The sequence below is a fragment of the Hyla sarda genome, unplaced genomic scaffold, assembly GCF_029499605.1.
Source record: "Hyla sarda isolate aHylSar1 unplaced genomic scaffold, aHylSar1.hap1 scaffold_1239, whole genome shotgun sequence".
Lineage (NCBI taxonomy): Eukaryota > Metazoa > Chordata > Amphibia > Anura > Hylidae > Hyla > Hyla sarda.
Genome location: NW_026607860.1, coordinates 13785 through 33185, shown reverse-complemented (window position 1 = coordinate 33185; position 19401 = coordinate 13785). Strand labels below are relative to the sequence as shown.

General features: G+C 46.0%; 9 non-coding genes across 9 annotated transcripts; all 9 read left to right on the top strand.

The window, feature by feature from the left end:
* The first annotated feature begins 51 nt into the window (after nt 1–51).
* On the top strand, nt 52–248 carry LOC130303750 (U2 spliceosomal RNA). Its single transcript, XR_008853779.1, has one exon. It is a non-coding gene; the product is annotated as a U2 spliceosomal RNA (small nuclear RNA).
* A 2093-nt stretch (nt 249–2341) lies between these two features.
* On the top strand, nt 2342–2532 carry LOC130303713 (U2 spliceosomal RNA). The gene has a single exon (XR_008853743.1). It is a non-coding gene; the product is annotated as a U2 spliceosomal RNA (small nuclear RNA).
* Nucleotides 2533–4624: 2092 nt separating this feature from the next.
* On the top strand, nt 4625–4815 carry LOC130303742 (U2 spliceosomal RNA). The gene has a single exon (XR_008853772.1). It is a non-coding gene; the product is annotated as a U2 spliceosomal RNA (small nuclear RNA).
* Nucleotides 4816–6895: 2080 nt separating this feature from the next.
* On the top strand, nt 6896–7086 carry LOC130303712 (U2 spliceosomal RNA). Its single transcript, XR_008853742.1, has one exon. It is a non-coding gene; the product is annotated as a U2 spliceosomal RNA (small nuclear RNA).
* A 2080-nt stretch (nt 7087–9166) lies between these two features.
* Nucleotides 9167–9357, top strand: LOC130303711 (U2 spliceosomal RNA). The gene has a single exon (XR_008853741.1). It is a non-coding gene; the product is annotated as a U2 spliceosomal RNA (small nuclear RNA).
* A 2091-nt stretch (nt 9358–11448) lies between these two features.
* On the top strand, nt 11449–11639 carry LOC130303710 (U2 spliceosomal RNA). The gene has a single exon (XR_008853740.1). It is a non-coding gene; the product is annotated as a U2 spliceosomal RNA (small nuclear RNA).
* A 2092-nt stretch (nt 11640–13731) lies between these two features.
* Nucleotides 13732–13922, top strand: LOC130303709 (U2 spliceosomal RNA). The gene has a single exon (XR_008853739.1). It is a non-coding gene; the product is annotated as a U2 spliceosomal RNA (small nuclear RNA).
* Nucleotides 13923–16006: 2084 nt separating this feature from the next.
* LOC130303708 (U2 spliceosomal RNA) lies at nt 16007–16197 on the top strand. Its single transcript, XR_008853738.1, has one exon. It is a non-coding gene; the product is annotated as a U2 spliceosomal RNA (small nuclear RNA).
* Nucleotides 16198–18276: 2079 nt separating this feature from the next.
* Nucleotides 18277–18467, top strand: LOC130303752 (U2 spliceosomal RNA). The gene has a single exon (XR_008853780.1). It is a non-coding gene; the product is annotated as a U2 spliceosomal RNA (small nuclear RNA).
* The last annotated feature ends 934 nt before the right edge of the window (nt 18468–19401 follow it).

The following is a 19401-nucleotide window of genomic DNA, read 5'->3' as shown; positions in this document are numbered from 1 at the left end:
CTAAGTGACGAAGTATGGAGTTGGATTTTGATGTTTTAATGTCCAAACCTGAAGGTTTAAAAAAAAAAAAAAAAAAAAAAAAAAAAAAAAAAAAATCTGTTCTTATCAGTTTAATATCTGATACGTCCCCTATCTGGGGACCATATATTAAATGGATTTTTGAGAACGGGGGCCGATTTCGAAGCTTGCTTCCGTCGCCCTATGCATTGACCCGATATGGCAGTATCTTCGGGTACAGTGCACCACCCCCTTACAGGGTGAAAAAGAAAGATTCCTACTTTCATTGCTACCTGCTTGCTGGCTAGCCAGCTAGCCAGCCCTGTGGGCCTTGCTGCTGCTGCAGCCAAAAAACAAAAGGTGGTGCTGCTGCTGCTTCTGCTGCTTCTGCTTCTGCTTGTGTCTGGCCCCTGTTGGAGCGTCCAGGCACAGGACTTCTGCTGCTGCTGACTTAATGGCCTCCTTAATTGGATCATTTGAGTAGCCAGCACACCTGTGCAGGTAGGGCATGACATGATAGGCAGCTGCCTTGATAGCGGGTGGGTGCTGAATGTTCCTAATTGACAAAATAAGATTAATGCTTATGAAGAAATATAAAATCTCATCCCTTCCCCAATATCGCGCCACACCCCTACCCCTTAATTCCCTGGTTGAACTTGATGGACATATGTCTTTTTTCGACCGTACTAACTATGTAACTATGTAACATAACATGGGGGGGGGGGGGGGGGTCTCCTGGCTGTTCACACAGGTGTGTCATTGCTGTACATTGACCATGCATTGCTTCTGTGGTATTGCAAAGGCAAAGACAAATGCTTCCGCCATCCATTGCACTAATGGATTGGTCATCAGCTGGCTGTCTATGTCCCGCATCAATATAGACCAAAGTACAGAGGGTTAGGCTATGCTATTGTGCACCTACCTGATGCATCAGAAGGTGCGAGGCCCTTGCTAAATTCTGTGCACAGACTTTGAGATCTATGCTTTAGACTGTATCTAAACCTGCTCCAACATGGACTGACATTCTGGCCTACTTTCAGCCGATGCGACTTGTCTGTCGCTGAACAGTCGCTTTTTATGTATTCAGCACCTATGTATAATGTTGTAAAAATGCTCTAGAAGCTAAAGTCGCAGAAATGTCACACATATTTGGCCTGCAACTTTCTGTGCGACAAATTCAGACAGGAAAAATCAGTATAAATCCTTAGAAAATTATCCCCCAGTGTCTCCATCTGCTGGCGGTATTGAATAAGCATTGCTGCACTGATGGGGTATGCATTAGACGAAAAAAAAGAAGAAAAAGAAGAATAATACGCCCAGAAAAGAGGCGAAAAGGAGAAAAACGTAAAAAAACGTGAAAAAAAAGTAAGAGGAAGAGAAGGGAAAAAAAGGTGGAAATGGGTTTAAAAGTGATTTCGGCGGAGAAATATATATATATATATATATATATATATATATATATATATATATATGCGCACACACACACATAGATATAAACGTATTCTCCGTTGAGATATTGCAGCCGCTGCTGTGTCCAGGCCCAGGAGCCTTAGCACTGTGCTGTGATGTCACTCAATACCACTGACATCACTAGGTGTAAACAACATCTCTCCTTTGCTGTGTATGTGACTATGGAGCTGTTTGGTGATGTCGTCTATTACGGCCTTCATAGAAGCAACAGGAGATTGTTGCATCCATCTTGAACCCTCAGAACTACAGTGCTATGATGTCACTCACTTCCACAGGCCTTGCAGAGTGTAAACAACAACAACCCAGCTTTGTTGTGTATGTAACCATAGGGATTTGTGATGTCACCTAGAACCTTCACAGCAGCGACAGCTTTATGAGGAGCATCAGCACTGCTCTGCCTGAGCAGAACCATCACCGCCATAGGTTGTCAAATAACCCGGATTTAACCCACACAGGTAAGTCCAATGGGGTGCAGGCATGTCCTCTATGCTTACAGCTTCCCGTGGGTGTTGGTTTGATACCGTTTGGGGACAGCCAAGGAGGCATCTGCAGGCAACAATGGTAGGTGTGTGCTTGTGTGTGTGTTTCCTATGCAGATCCTAAGCCCAGTGTCACATGCAAGTAGGAGGAGTAAGAAGGGTTCCTGGCAAATCCGGGTTATGGATTGCATTTAAAAAGGCCCCGTGGGAGTGCAATGGGCCCCTGTCTTGCTGCTTAGCAATAATGGTATGGGTTTAGGTTCTGCTGTGTGTACTGGTGGTTGACTGCCCCCCAGCCCAGAGTGTGCATGGAAAATTGTCTGGCAGCCTCCCTGACAGCAAGCAGCGATAGTGCCCATGAAGGGGACCTTGTTGGGCCCGCCCCTTTCACGGTTATCGCTTCTCGGCCTTTTGGCTAAGATCAAGTGTAGTATCTGTTCTTATCAGTTTAATATCTGATACGTCCCCTATCTGGGGACCATATATTAAATGGATTTTTGAGAACGGGGGCCGATTTCGAAGCTTGCTTCCGTCGCCCTATGCATTGACCCGATATGGCAGTATCTTCGGGTACAGTGCACCACCCCCTTACAGGGTTAAAAAGAAAGATTCCTACTTTCATTGCTACCTGCTTGCTGGCTAGCCAGCTAGCCAGCCCTGTGGGCCTTGCTGCTGCTGCAGCCAAAAAACAAAAGGTGGTGCTGCTGCTGCTTCTGCTGCTTCTGCTTCTGCTTGTGTCTGGCCCCTGTTGGAGCGTCCAGGCACAGGACTTCTGCTGCTGCTGACTAAATGGCCTCCTTAATTGGATCATTTGAGTAGCCAGCACACCTGTGCAGGTAGGGCATGACATGATAGGCAGCTGCCTTGATAGCGGGTGGGTGCTGAATGTTCCTAATTGACAAAATAAGATTAATGCTTATGAAGAAATATAAAATCTCATCCCTTCCCCAATATCGCGCCACACCCCTACCCCTTAATTCCCTGGTTGAACTTGATGGACATATGTCTTTTTTCGACCGTACTAACTATGTAACTATGTAACATAACATGGGGGGGTCTCCTGGCTGTTCACACAGGTGTGTCATTGCTGTACATTGACCATGCATTGCTTCTGTGGTATTGCAAAGGCAAAGACAAATGCTTCCAGCCATCCATTGCACTAATGGATTGGTCATCAGCTGGCTGTCTATGTCCCGCATCAATATAGACCAAAGTACAGAGGGTTAGGCTATGCTATTGTGCACCTACCTGATGCATCAGAAGGTGCGAGGCCCTTGCTAAATTCTGTGCACAGACTTTGAGATCTATGCTTTAGACTGTATCTAAACCTGCTCCAACATGGACTGACATTCTGGCCTACTTTCAGCCGATGCGACTTGTCTGTCGCTGAACAGTCGCTTTTTATGTATTCAGCACCTATGTATAATGTTGTAAAAATGCTCTAGAAGCTAAAGTCGCAGAAATGTCACACATATTTGGCCTGCAACTTTCTGTGCGACAAATTCAGACAGGAAAAATCAGTATAAATCCTTAGAAAATTATCCCCCAGTGTCTCCATCTGCTGGCGGTATTGAATAAGCATTGCTGCACTGATGGGGTATGCATTAGACGAAAAAAAAGAAGAAAAAGAAGAATAATACGCCCAGAAAAGAGGCGAAAAGGAGAAAAACGTAAAAAAACGTGAAAAAAAAGTAAGAGGAAGAGAAGGGAAAAAAAGGTGGAAATGGGTTTAAAAGTGATTTCGGCGGAGAAATATATATATATATATATATATATATATATATATATATATATATATATATATATGCGCACACACACACATAGATATAAACGTATTCTCCGTTGAGATATTGCAGCCGCTGCTGTGTCCAGGCCCAGGAGCCTTAGCACTGTGCTGTGATGTCACTCAATACCACTGACATCACTAGGTGTAAACAACATCTCTCCTTTGCTGTGTATGTGACTATGGAGCTGTTTGGTGATGTCGTCTATTACGGCCTTCATAGAAGCAACAGGAGATTGTTGCATCCATCTTGAACCCTCAGAACTACAGTGCTATGATGTCACTCACTTCCACAGGCCTTGCAGAGTGTAAACAACAACAACCCAGCTTTGTTGTGTATGTAACCATAGGGATTTGTGATGTCACCTAGAACCTTCACAGCAGCGACAGCTTTATGAGGAGCATCAGCACTGCTCTGCCTGAGCAGAACCATCACCGCCATAGGTTGTCAAATAACCCGGATTTAACCCACACAGGTAAGTCCAATGGGGTGCAGGCATGTCCTCTATGCTTACAGCTTCCCGTGGGTGTTGGTTTGATACCGTTTGGGGACAGCCAAGGAGGCATCTGCAGGCAACAAAGGTAGGTGTGTGCTTGTGTGTGTGTTTCCTATGCAGATCCTAAGCCCAGTGTCACATGCAAGTAGGAGGAGTAAGAAGGGTTCCTGGCAAATCCGGGTTATGGATTGCATTTAAAAAGGCCCCGTGGGAGTGCAATGGGCCCCTGTCTTGCTGCTTAGCAATAATGGTATGGGTTTAGGTTCTGCTGTGTGTACTGGTGGTTGACTGCCCCCCAGCCCAGAGTGTGCATGGAAAATTGTCTGGCAGCCTCCCTGACAGCAAGCAGTGATAGTGCCCATGAAGGGGACCTTGTTGGGCCCGCCCCTTTCACGGTTATCGCTTCTCTGCCTTTTGGCTAAGATCAAGTGTAGTATCTGTTCTTATCAGTTTAATATCTGATACGTCCCCTATCTGGGGACCATATATTAAATGGATTTTTGAGAACGGGGGCCGATTTCGAAGCTTGCTTCCGTCGCCCTATGCATTGACCCGATATGGCAGTATCTTCGGGTACAGTGCACCACCCCCTTACAGGGTTAAAAAGAAAGATTCCTACTTTCATTGCTACCTGCTTGCTGGCTAGCCAGCTAGCCAGCCCTGTGGGCCTTGCTGCTGCTGCAGCCAAAAAACAAAAGGTGGTGCTGCTGCTGCTTCTGCTGCTTCTGCTTCTGCTTGTGTCTGGCCCCTGTTGGAGCGTCCAGGCACAGGACTTCTGCTGCTGCTGACTAAATGGCCTCCTTAATTGGATCATTTGAGTAGCCAGCACACCTGTGCAGGTAGGGCATGACATGATAGGCAGCTGCCTTGATAGCGGGTGGGTGCTGAATGTTCCTAATTGACAAAATAAGATTAATGCTTATGAAGAAATATAAAATCTCATCCCTTCCCCAATATCGCGCCACACCCCTACCCCTTAATTCCCTGGTTGAACTTGATGGACATATGTCTTTTTTCGACCGTACTAACTATGTAACTATGTAACATAACATGGGGGGGTCTCCTGGCTGTTCACACAGGTGTGTCATTGCTGTACATTGACCATGCATTGCTTCTGTGGTATTGCAAAGGCAAAGACAAATGCTTCCAGCCATCCATTGCACTAATGGATTGGTCATCAGCTGGCTGTCTATGTCCCGCATCAATATAGACCAAAGTACAGAGGGTTAGGCTATGCTATTGTGCACCTACCTGATGCATCAGAAGGTGCGAGGCCCTTGCTAAATTCTGTGCACAGACTTTGAGATCTATGCTTTAGACTGTATCTAAACCTGCTCCAACATGGACTGACATTCTGGCCTACTTTCAGCCGATGCGACTTGTCTGTCGCTGAACAGTCGCTTTTTATGTATTCAGCACCTATGTATAATGTTGTAAAAATGCTCTAGAAGCTAAAGTCGCAGAAATGTCACACATATTTGGCCTGCAACTTTCTGTGCGACAAATTCAGACAGGAAAAATCAGTATAAATCCTTAGAAAATTATCCCCCAGTGTCTCCATCTGCTGGCGGTATTGAATAAGCATTGCTGCACTGATGGGGTATGCATTAGACGAAAAAAAAGAAGAAAAAGAAGAATAATACGCCCAGAAAAGAGGCGAAAAGGAGAAAAACGTAAAAAAACGTGAAAAAAAAGTAAGAGGAAGAGAAGGGAAAAAAAGGTGGAAATGGGTTTAAAAGTGATTTCGGCGGAGAAATATATATATATATATATATATATATATATATATATATATATGCGCACACACACACATAGATATAAACGTATTCTCCGTTGAGATATTGCAGCCGCTGCTGTGTCCAGGCCCAGGAGCCTTAGCACTGTGCTGTGATGTCACTCAATACCACTGACATCACTAGGTGTAAACAACATCTCTCCTTTGCTGTGTATGTGACTATGGAGCTGTTTGGTGATGTCGTCTATTACGGCCTTCATAGAAGCAACAGGAGATTGTTGCATCCATCTTGAACCCTCAGAACTACAGTGCTATGATGTCACTCACTTCCACAGGCCTTGCAGAGTGTAAACAACAACAACCCAGCTTTGTTGTGTATGTAACCATAGGGATTTGTGATGTCACCTAGAACCTTCACAGCAGCGACAGCTTTATGAGGAGCATCAGCACTGCTCTGCCTGAGCAGAACCATCACCGCCATAGGTTGTCAAATAACCCGGATTTAACCCACACAGGTAAGTCCAATGGGGTGCAGGCATGTCCTCTATGCTTACAGCTTCCCGTGGGTGTTGGTTTGATACCGTTTGGGGACAGCCAAGGAGGCATCTGCAGGCAACAAAGGTAGGTGTGTGCTTGTGTGTGTGTTTCCTATGCAGATCCTAAGCCCAGTGTCACATGCAAGTAGGAGGAGTAAGAAGGGTTCCTGGCAAATCCGGGTTATGGATTGCATTTAAAAAGGCCCCGTGGGAGTGCAATGGGCCCCTGTCTTGCTGCTTAGCAATAATGGTATGGGTTTAGGTTCTGCTGTGTGTACTGGTGGTTGACTGCCCCCCAGCCCAGAGTGTGCATGGAAAATTGTCTGGCAGCCTCCCTGACAGCAAGCAGTGATAGTGCCCATGAAGGGGACCTTGTTGGGCCCGCCCCTTTCACGGTTATCGCTTCTCGGCCTTTTGGCTAAGATCAAGTGTAGTATCTGTTCTTATCAGTTTAATATCTGATACGTCCCCTATCTGGGGACCATATATTAAATGGATTTTTGAGAACGGGGGCCGATTTCGAAGCTTGCTTCCGTCGCCCTATGCATTGACCCGATATGGCAGTATCTTCGGGTACAGTGCACCACCCCCTTACAGGGTTAAAAAGAAAGATTCCTACTTTCATTGCTACCTGCTTGCTGGCTAGCCAGCTAGCCAGCCCTGTGGGCCTTGCTGCTGCTGCAGCCAAAAAACAAAAGGTGGTGCTGCTGCTGCTTCTGCTGCTTCTGCTTCTGCTTGTGTCTGGCCCCTGTTGGAGCGTCCAGGCACAGGACTTCTGCTGCTGCTGACTAAATGGCCTCCTTAATTGGATCATTTGAGTAGCCAGCACACCTGTGCAGGTAGGGCATGACATGATAGGCAGCTGCCTTGATAGCGGGTGGGTGCTGAATGTTCCTAATTGACAAAATAAGATTAATGCTTATGAAGAAATATAAAATCTCATCCCTTCCCCAATATCGCGCCACACCCCTACCCCTTAATTCCCTGGTTGAACTTGATGGACATATGTCTTTTTTCGACCGTACTAACTATGTAACTATGTAACATAACATGGGGGGGGGGGGGGTCTCCTGGCTGTTCACACAGGTGTGTCATTGCTGTACATTGACCATGCATTGCTTCTGTGGTATTGCAAAGGCAAAGACAAATGCTTCCAGCCATCCATTGCACTAATGGATTGGTCATCAGCTGGCTGTCTATGTCCCGCATCAATATAGACCAAAGTACAGAGGGTTAGGCTATGCTATTGTGCACCTACCTGATGCATCAGAAGGTGCGAGGCCCTTGCTAAATTCTGTGCACAGACTTTGAGATCTATGCTTTAGACTGTATCTAAACCTGCTCCAACATGGACTGACATTCTGGCCTACTTTCAGCCGATGCGACTTGTCTGTCGCTGAACAGTCGCTTTTTATGTATTCAGCACCTATGTATAATGTTGTAAAAATGCTCTAGAAGCTAAAGTCGCAGAAATGTCACACATATTTGGCCTGCAACTTTCTGTGCGACAAATTCAGACAGGAAAAATCAGTATAAATGCTTAGAAAATTATCCCCCAGTGTCTCCATCTGCTGGCGGTATTGAATAAGCATTGCTGCACTGATGGGGTATGCATTAGACGAAAAAAAAGAAGAAAAAGAAGAATAATACGCCCAGAAAAGAGGCGAAAAGGAGAAAAACGTAAAAAAACTTGAAAAAAAAGTAAGAGGAAGAGAAGGGAAAAAAGGTGGAAATGGGTTTAAAAGTGATTTCGGCGGAGAAATATATATATATATATATATATATATATATATATATGCGCACACACACACATAGATATAAACGTATTCTCCGTTGAGATATTGCAGCCGCTGCTGTGTCCAGGCCCAGGAGCCTTAGCACTGTGCTGTGATGTCACTCAATACCACTGACATCACTAGGTGTAAACAACATCTCTCCTTTGCTGTGTATGTGACTATGGAGCTGTTTGGTGATGTCGTCTATTACGGCCTTCATAGAAGCAACAGGAGATTGTTGCATCCATCTTGAACCCTCAGAACTACAGTGCTATGATGTCACTCACTTCCACAGGCCTTGCAGAGTGTAAACAACAACAACCCAGCTTTGTTGTGTATGTAACCATAGGGATTTGTGATGTCACCTAGAACCTTCACAGCAGCGACAGCTTTATGAGGAGCATCAGCACTGCTCTGCCTGAGCAGAACCATCACCGCCATAGGTTGTCAAATAACCCGGATTTAACCCACACAGGTAAGTCCAATGGGGTGCAGGCATGTCCTCTATGCTTACAGCTTCCCGTGGGTGTTGGTTTGATACCGTTTGGGGACAGCCAAGGAGGCATCTGCAGGCAACAAAGGTAGGTGTGTGCTTGTGTGTGTGTTTCCTATGCAGATCCTAAGCCCAGTGTCACATGCAAGTAGGAGGAGTAAGAAGGGTTCCTGGCAAATCCGGGTTATGGATTGCATTTAAAAAGGCCCCGTGGGAGTGCAATGGGCCCCTGTCTTGCTGCTTAGCAATAATGGTATGGGTTTAGGTTCTGCTGTGTGTACTGGTGGTTGACTGCCCCCCAGCCCAGAGTGTGCATGGAAAATTGTCTGGCAGCCTCCCTGACAGCAAGCAGTGATAGTGCCCATGAAGGGGACCTTGTTGGGCCCGCCCCTTTCACGGTTATCGCTTCTCGGCCTTTTGGCTAAGATCAAGTGTAGTATCTGTTCTTATCAGTTTAATATCTGATACGTCCCCTATCTGGGGACCATATATTAAATGGATTTTTGAGAACGGGGGCCGATTTCGAAGCTTGCTTCCGTCGCCCTATGCATTGACCCGATATGGCAGTATCTTCGGGTACAGTGCACCACCCCCTTACAGGGTTAAAAAGAAAGATTCCTACTTTCATTGCTACCTGCTTGCTGGCTAGCCAGCTAGCCAGCCCTGTGGGCCTTGCTGCTGCTGCAGCCAAAAAACAAAAGGTGGTGCTGCTGCTGCTTCTGCTGCTTCTGCTTCTGCTTGTGTCTGGCCCCTGTTGGAGCGTCCAGGCACAGGACTTCTGCTGCTGCTGACTAAATGGCCTCCTTAATTGGATCATTTGAGTAGCCAGCACACCTGTGCAGGTAGGGCATGACATGATAGGCAGCTGCCTTGATAGCGGGTGGGTGCTGAATGTTCCTAATTGACAAAATAAGATTAATGCTTATGAAGAAATATAAAATCTCATCCCTTCCCCAATATCGCGCCACACCCCTACCCCTTAATTCCCTGGTTGAACTTGATGGACATATGTCTTTTTTCGACCGTACTAACTATGTAACTATGTAACATAACATGGGGGGGGGGGTCTCCTGGCTGTTCACACAGGTGTGTCATTGCTGTACATTGACCATGCATTGCTTCTGTGGTATTGCAAAGGCAAAGACAAATGCTTCCAGCCATCCATTGCACTAATGGATTGGTCATCAGCTGGCTGTCTATGTCCCGCATCAATATAGACCAAAGTACAGAGGGTTAGGCTATGCTATAGTGCACCTACCTGATGCATCAGAAGGTGCGAGGCCCTTGCTAAATTCTGTGCACAGACTTTGAGATCTATGCTTTAGACTGTATCTAAACCTGCTCCAACATGGACTGACATTCTGGCCTACTTTCAGCCGATGCGACTTGTCTGTCGCTGAACAGTCGCTTTTTATGTATTCAGCACCTATGTATAATGTTGTAAAAATGCTCTAGAAGCTAAAGTCGCAGAAATGTCACACATATTTGGCCTGCAACTTTCTGTGCGACAAATTCAGACAGGAAAAATCAGTATAAATCCTTAGAAAATTATCCCCCAGTGTCTCCATCTGCTGGCGGTATTGAATAAGCATTGCTGCACTGATGGGGTATGCATTAGATGAAAAAAAAAGAAGAAAAAGAAGAATAATACGCCCAGAAAAGAGGCGAAAAGGAGAAAAACGTAAAAAAACGTGAAAAAAAAGTAAGAGGAAGAGAAGGGAAAAAAAGGTGGAAATGGGTTTAAAAGTGATTTCGGCGGAGAAATATATATATATATATATATATATATATATATATATATATATATATATGCGCACACACACACATAGATATAAACGTATTCTCCGTTGAGATATTGCAGCCGCTGCTGTGTCCAGGCCCAGGAGCCTTAGCACTGTGCTGTGATGTCACTCAATACCACTGACATCACTAGGTGTAAACAACATCTCTCCTTTGCTGTGTATGTGACTATGGAGCTGTTTGGTGATGTCGTCTATTATGGCCTTCATAGAAGCAACAGGAGATTGTTGCATCCATCTTGAACCCTCAGAACTACAGTGCTATGATGTCACTCACTTCCACAGGCCTTGCAGAGTGTAAACAACAACAACCCAGCTTTGTTGTGTATGTAACCATAGGGATTTGTGATGTCACCTAGAACCTTCACAGCAGCGACAGCTTTATGAGGAGCATCAGCACTGCTCTGCCTGAGCAGAACCATCACCGCCATAGGTTGTCAAATAACCCGGATTTAACCCACACAGGTAAGTCCAATGGGGTGCAGGCATGTCCTCTATGCTTACAGCTTCCCGTGGGTGTTGGTTTGATACCGTTTGGGGACAGCCAAGGAGGCATCTGCAGGCAACAAAGGTAGGTGTGTGCTTGTGTGTGTGTTTCCTATGCAGATCCTAAGCCCAGTGTCACATGCAAGTAGGAGGAGTAAGAAGGGTTCCTGGCAAATCCGGGTTATGGATTGCATTTAAAAAGGCCCCGTGGGAGTGCAATGGGCCCCTGTCTTGCTGCTTAGCAATAATGGTATGGGTTTAGGTTCTGCTGTGTGTACTGGTGGTTGACTTTCCCCCAGCCCAGAGTGTGCATGGAAAATTGTCTGGCAGCCTCCCTGACAGCAAGCAGTGATAGTGCCCATGAAGGGGACCTTGTTGGGCCCGCCCCTTTCACGGTTATCGCTTCTCGGCCTTTTGGCTAAGATCAAGTGTAGTATCTGTTCTTATCAGTTTAATATCTGATACGTCCCCTATCTGGGGACCATATATTAAATGGATTTTTGAGAACGGGGGCCGATTTCGAAGCTTGCTTCCGTCGCCCTATGCATTGACCCGATATGGCAGTATCTTCGGGTACAGTGCACCACCCCCTTACAGGGTTAAAAAGAAAGATTCCTACTTTCATTGCTACCTGCTTGCTGGCTAGCCAGCTAGCCAGCCCTGTGGGCCTTGCTGCTGCTGCAGCCAAAAAACAAAAGGTGGTGCTGCTGCTGCTTCTGCTGCTTCTGCTTCTGCTTGTGTCTGGCCCCTGTTGGAGCGTCCAGGCACAGGACTTCTGCTGCTGCTGACTAAATGGCCTCCTTAATTGGATCATTTGAGTAGCCAGCACACCTGTGCAGGTAGGGCATGACATGATAGGCAGCTGCCTTGATAGCGGGTGGGTGCTGAATGTTCCTAATTGACAAAATAAGATTAATGCTTATGAAGAAATATAAAATCTCATCCCTTCCCCAATATCGCGCCACACCCCTACCCCTTAATTCCCTGGTTGAACTTGATGGACATATGTCTTTTTTCGACCGTACTAACTATGTAACTATGTAACATAACATGGGGGGGGGGGGGGGGGGGTCTCCTGGCTGTTCACACAGGTGTGTCATTGCTGTACATTGACCATGCATTGCTTCTGTGGTATTGCAAAGGCAAAGACAAATGCTTCCAGCCATCCATTGCACTAATGGATTGGTCATCAGCTGGCTGTCTATGTCCCGCATCAATATAGACCAAAGTACAGAGGGTTAGGCTATGCTATTGTGCACCTACCTGATGCATCAGAAGGTGCGAGGCCCTTGCTAAATTCTGTGCACAGACTTTGAGATCTATGCTTTAGACTGTATCTAAACCTGCTCCAACATGGACTGACATTCTGGCCTACTTTCAGCCGATGCGACTTGTCTGTCGCTGAACAGTCGCTTTTTATGTATTCAGCACCTATGTATAATGTTGTAAAAATGCTCTAGAAGCTAAAGTCGCAGAAATGTCACACATATTTGGCCTGCAACTTTCTGTGCGACAAATTCAGACAGGAAAAATCAGTATAAATCCTTAGAAAATTATCCCCCAGTGTCTCCATCTGCTGGCGGTATTGAATAAGCATTGCTGCACTGATGGGGTATGCATTAGACGAAAAAAAAGAAGAAAAAGAAGAATAATACGCCCAGAAAAGAGGCGAAAAGGAGAAAAACGTAAAAAAACGTGAAAAAAAAGTAAGAGGAAGAGAAGGGAAAAAAAGGTGGAAATGGGTTTAAAAGTGATTTCGGCGGAGAAATATATATATATATATATATATATATATATATATATATATATGCGCACACACACACATAGATATAAACGTATTCTCCGTTGAGATATTGCAGCCGCTGCTGTGTCCAGGCCCAGGAGCCTTAGCACTGTGCTGTGATGTCACTCAATACCACTGACATCACTAGGTGTAAACAACATCTCTCCTTTGCTGTGTATGTGACTATGGAGCTGTTTGGTGATGTCGTCTATTACGGCCTTCATAGAAGCAACAGGAGATTGTTGCATCCATCTTGAACCCTCAGAACTACAGTGCTATGATGTCACTCACTTCCACAGGCCTTGCAGAGTGTAAACAACAACAACCCAGCTTTGTTGTGTATGTAACCATAGGGATTTGTGATGTCACCTAGAACCTTCACAGCAGCGACAGCTTTATGAGGAGCATCAGCACTGCTCTGCCTGAGCAGAACCATCACCGCCATAGGTTGTCAAATAACCCGGATTTAACCCACACAGGTAAGTCCAATGGGGTGCAGGCATGTCCTCTATGCTTACAGCTTCCCGTGGGTGTTGGTTTGATACCGTTTGGGGACAGCCAAGGAGGCATCTGCAGGCAACAAAGGTAGGTGTGTGCTTGTGTGTGTGTTTCCTATGCAGATCCTAAGCCCAGTGTCACATGCAAGTAGGAGGAGTAAGAAGGGTTCCTGGCAAATCCGGGTTATGGATTGCATTTAAAAAGGCCCCGTGGGAGTGCAATGGGCCCCTGTCTTGCTGCTTAGCAATAATGGTATGGGTTTAGGTTCTGCTGTGTGTACTGGTGGTTGACTGCCCCCCAGCCCAGAGTGTGCATGGAAAATTGTCTGGCAGCCTCCCTGACAGCAAGCAGTGATAGTGCCCATGAAGGGGACCTTGTTGGGCCCGCCCCTTTCACGGTTATCGCTTCTCGGCCTTTTGGCTAAGATCAAGTGTAGTATCTGTTCTTATCAGTTTAATATCTGATACGTCCCCTATCTGGGGACCATATATTAAATGGATTTTTGAGAACGGGGGCCGATTTCGAAGCTTGCTTCCGTCGCCCTATGCATTGACCCGATATGGCAGTATCTTCGGGTACAGTGCACCACCCCCTTACAGGGTTAAAAAGAAAGATTCCTACTTTCATTGCTACCTGCTTGCTGGCTAGCCAGCTAGCCAGCCCTGTGGGCCTTGCTGCTGCTGCAGCCAAAAAACAAAAGGTGGTGCTGCTGCTGCTTCTGCTGCTTCTGCTTCTGCTTGTGTCTGGCCCCTGTTGGAGCGTCCAGGCACAGGACTTCTGCTGCTGCTGACTAAATGGCCTCCTTAATTGGATCATTTGAGTAGCCAGCACACCTGTGCAGGTAGGGCATGACATGATAGGCAGCTGCCTTGATAGCGGGTGGGTGCTGAATGTTCCTAATTGACAAAATAAGATTAATGCTTATGAAGAAATATAAAATCTCATCCCTTCCCCAATATCGCGCCACACCCCTACCCCTTAATTCCCTGGTTGAACTTGATGGACATATGTCTTTTTTCGACCGTACTAACTATGTAACTATGTAACATAACATGGGGGGGGGGGGGGGGGGGTCTCCTGGCTGTTCACACAGGTGTGTCATTGCTGTACATTGACCATGCATTGCTTCTGTGGTATTGCAAAGGCAAAGACAAATGCTTCCAGCCATCCATTGCACTAATGGATTGGTCATCAGCTGGCTGTCTATGTCCCGCATCAATATAGACCAAAGTACAGAGGGTTAGGCTATGCTATTGTGCACCTACCTGATGCATCAGAAGGTGCGAGGCCCTTGCTAAATTCTGTGCACAGACTTTGAGATCTATGCTTTAGACTGTATCTAAACCTGCTCCAACATGGACTGACATTCTGGCCTACTTTCAGCCGATGCGACTTGTCTGTCGCTGAACAGTCGCTTTTTATGTATTCAGCACCTATGTATAATGTTGTAAAAATGCTCTAGAAGCTAAAGTCGCAGAAATGTCACACATATTTGGCCTGCAACTTTCTGTGCGACAAATTCAGACAGGAAAAATCAGTATAAATCCTTAGAAAATTATCCCCCAGTGTCTCCATCTGCTGGCGGTATTGAATAAGCATTGCTGCACTGATGGGGTATGCATTAGACGAAAAAAAAGAAGAAAAAGAAGAATAATACGCCCAGAAAAGAGGCGAAAAGGAGAAAAACGTAAAAAAACGTGAAAAAAAAGTAAGAGGAAGAGAAGGGAAAAAAAGGTGGAAATGGGTTTAAAAGTGATTTCGGCGGAGAAATATATATATATATATATATATATATATACATATGCGCACACACACACATAGATATAAACGTATTCTCCGTTGAGATATTGCAGCCGCTGCTGTGTCCAGGCCCAGGAGCCTTAGCACTGTGCTGTGATGTCACTCAATACCACTGACATCACTAGGTGTAAACAACATCTCTCCTTTGCTGTGTATGTGACTATGGAGCTGTTTGGTGATGTCGTCTATTACGGCCTTCATAGAAGCAACAGGAGATTGTTGCATCCATCTTGAACCCTCAGAACTACAGTGCTATGATGTCACTCACTTCCACAAGCCTTGCAGAGTGTAAACAACAACAACCCAGCTTTGTTGTGTATGTAACCATAGGGATTTGTGATGTCACCTAGAACCTTCACAGCAGCGACAGCTTTATGAGGAGCATCAGCACTGCTCTGCCTGAGCAGAACCATCACCGCCATAGGTTGTCAAATAACCCGGATTTAACCCACACAGGTAAGTCCAATGGGGTGCAGGCATGTCCTCTATGCTTACAGCTTCCCGTGGGTGTTGGTTTGATACCGTTTGGGGACAGCCAAGGAGGCATCTGCAGGCAACAAAGGTAGGTGTGTGCTTGTGTGTGTGTTTCCTATGCAGATCCTAAGCCCAGTGTCACATGCAAGTAGGAGGAGTAAGAAGGGTTCCTGGCAAATCCGGGTTATGGATTGCATTTAAAAAGGCCCCGTGGGAGTGCAATGGGCCCCTGTCTTGCTGCTTAGCAATAATGGTATGGGTTTAGGTTCTGCTGTGTGTACTGGTGGTTGACTGCCCCCCAGCCCAGAGTGTGCATGGAAAATTGTCTGGCAGCCTCCCTGACAGCAAGCAGTGATAGTGCCCATGAAGGGGACCTTGTTGGGCCCGCCCCTTTCACGGTTATCGCTTCTCGGCCTTTTGGCTAAGATCAAGTGTAGTATCTGTTCTTATCAGTTTAATATCTGATACGTCCCCTATCTGGGGACCATATATTAAATGGATTTTTGAGAACGGGGGCCGATTTCGAAGCTTGCTTCCGTCGCCCTATGCATTGACCCGATATGGCAGTATCTTCGGGTACAGTGCACCACCCCCTTACAGGGTTAAAAAGAAAGATTCCTACTTTCATTGCTACCTGCTTGCTGGCTAGCCAGCTAGCCAGCCCTGTGGGCCTTGCTGCTACTGCAGCCAAAAAACAAAAGGTGGTGCTGCTGCTGCTTCTGCTGCTTCTGCTTCTGCTTGTGTCTGGCCCCTGTTGGAGCGTCCAGGCACAGGACTTCTGCTGCTGCTGACTAAATGGCCTCCTTAATTGGATCATTTGAGTAGCCAGCACACCTGTGCAGGTAGGGCATGACATGATAGGCAGCTGCCTTGATAGCGGGTGGGTGCTGAATGTTCCTAATTGACAAAATAAGATTAATGCTTATGAAGAAATATAAAATCTCATCCCTTCCCCAATATCGCGCCACACCCCTACCCCTTAATTCCCTGGTTGAACTTGATGGACATATGTCTTTTTTCGACCGTACTAACTATGTAACTATGTAACATAACATGGGGGGGGGGGGGGGGTCTCCTGGCTGTTCACACAGGTGTGTCATTGCTGTACATTGACCATGCATTGCTTCTGTGGTATTGCAAAGGCAAAGACAAATGCTTCCAGCCATCCATTGCACTAATGGATTGGTCATCAGCTGGCTGTCTATGTCCCGCATCAATATAGACCAAAGTACAGAGGGTTAGGCTATGCTATTGTGCACCTACCTGATGCATCAGAAGGTGCGAGGCCCTTGCTAAATTCTGTGCACAGACTTTGAGATCTATGCTTTAGACTGTATCTAAACCTGCTCCAACATGGACTGACATTCTGGCCTACTTTCAGCCGATGCGACTTGTCTGTCGCTGAACAGTCGCTTTTTATGTATTCAGCACCTATGTATAATGTTGTAAAAATGCTCTAGAAGCTAAAGTCGCAGAAATGTCACACATATTTGGCCTGCAACTTTCTGTGCGACAAATTCAGACAGGAAAAATCAGTATAAATCCTTAGAAAATTATCCCCCAGTGTCTCCATCTGCTGGCGGTATTGAATAAGCATTGCTGCACTGATGGGGTATGCATTAGACGAAAAAAAAGAAGAAAAAGAAGAATAATACGCCCAGAAAAGAGGCGAAAAGGAGAAAAACGTAAAAAAACGTGAAAAAAAAGTAAGAGGAAGAGAAGGGAAAAAAAGGTGGAAATGGGTTTAAAAGTGATTTCGGCGGAGAAATATATATATATATATATATATATATATATATGCGCACACACACACATAGATATAAACGTATTCTCCGTTGAGATATTGCAGCCGCTGCTGTGTCCAGGCCCAGGAGCCTTAGCACTGTGCTGTGATGTCACTCAATACCACTGACATCACTAGGTGTAAACAACATCTCTCCTTTGCTGTGTATGTGACTATGGAGCTGTTTGGTGATGTCGTCTATTACGGCCTTCATAGAAGCAACAGGAGATTGTTGCATCCATCTTGAACCCTCAGAACTACAGTGCTATGATGTCACTCACTTCCACAGGCCTTGCAGAGTGTAAACAACAACAACCCAGCTTTGTTGTGTATGTAACCATAGGGATTTGTGATGTCACCTAGAACCTTCACAGCAGCGACAGCTTTATGAGGAGCATCAGCACTGCTCTGCCTGAGCAGAACCATCACCGCCATAGGTTGTCAAATAACCCGGATTTAACCCACACAGGTAAGTCCAATGGGGTGCAGGCATGTCCTCTATGCTTACAGCTTCCCGTGGGTGTTGGTTTGATACCGTTTGGGGACAGCCAAGGAGGCATCTGCAGGCAACAAAGGTAGGTGTGTGCTTGTGTGTGTGTTTCCTATGCAGATCCTAAGCCCAGTGTCACATGCAAGTAGGAGGAGTAAGAAGGGTTCCTGGCAAATCCGGGTTATGGATTGCATTTAAAAAGGCCCCGTGGGAGTGCAATGGGCCCCTGTCTTGCTGCTTAGCAATAATGGTATGGGTTTAGGTTCTGCTGTGTGTACTGGTGGTTGACTGCCCCCCAGCCCAGAGTGTGCATGGAAAATTGTCTGGCAGCCTCCCTGACAGCAAGCATTGATAGTGCCCATGAAGGGGACCTTGTTGGGCCCGCCCCTTTCACGGTTATCGCTTCTCGGCCTTTTGGCTAAGATCAAGTGTAGTATCTGTTCTTATCAGTTTAATATCTGATACGTCCCCTATCTGGGGACCATATATTAAATGGATTTTTGAGAACGGGGGCCGATTTCGAAGCTTGCTTCCGTCGCCCTATGCATTGACCCGATATGGCAGTATCTTCGGGTACAGTGCACCACCCCCTTACAGGGTTAAAAAGAAAGATTCCTACTTTCATTGCTACCTGCTTGCTGGCTAGCCAGCTAGCCAGCCCTGTGGGCCTTGCTGCTGCAGCCAAAAAACAAAAGGTGGTGCTGCTGCTGCTGCTTCTGCTGCTTCTGCTTGTGTCTGGCCACTGTTGGAGCGTCCAGGCACAGGACTTCTGCTGCTGCTGACTAAATGGCCTCCTTAATTGGATCATTTGAGTAGCCAGCACACCTGTGCAGGTAGGGCATGACATGATAGGCAGCTGCCTTGATAGCGGGTGGGTGCTGAATGTTCCTAATTGACAAAATAAGATTAATGCTTATGAAGAAATATAAAATCTCATCCCTTCCCCAATATCGCGCCACACCCCTACCCCTTAATTCCCTGGTTGAACTTGATGGACATATGTCTTTTTTCGACCGTACTAACTATGTAACTATGTAACATAACATGGGGGGGGGGGGGGGTCTCCTGGCTGTTCACACAGGTGTGTCATTGCTGTACATTGACCATGCATTGCTTCTGTGGTATTGCAAAGGCAAAGACAAATGCTTCCAGCCATCCATTGCACTAATGGATTGGTCATCAGCTGGCTGTCTATGTCCCGCATCAATATAGACCAAAGTACAGAGGGTTAGGCTATGCTATTGTGCACCTACCTGATGCATCAGAAGGTGCGAGGCCCTTGCTAAATTCTGTGCACAGACTTTGAGATCTATACTTTAGACTGTATCTAAACCTGCTCCAACATGGACTGACATTCTGGCCTACTTTCAGCCGATGCGACTTGTCTGTCGCTGAACAGTCGCTTTTTATGTATTCAGCACCTATGTATAATGTTGTAAAAATGCTCTAGAAGCTAAAGTCGCAGAAATGTCACACATATTTGGCCTGCAACTTTCTGTGCGACAAATTCAGACAGGAAAAAT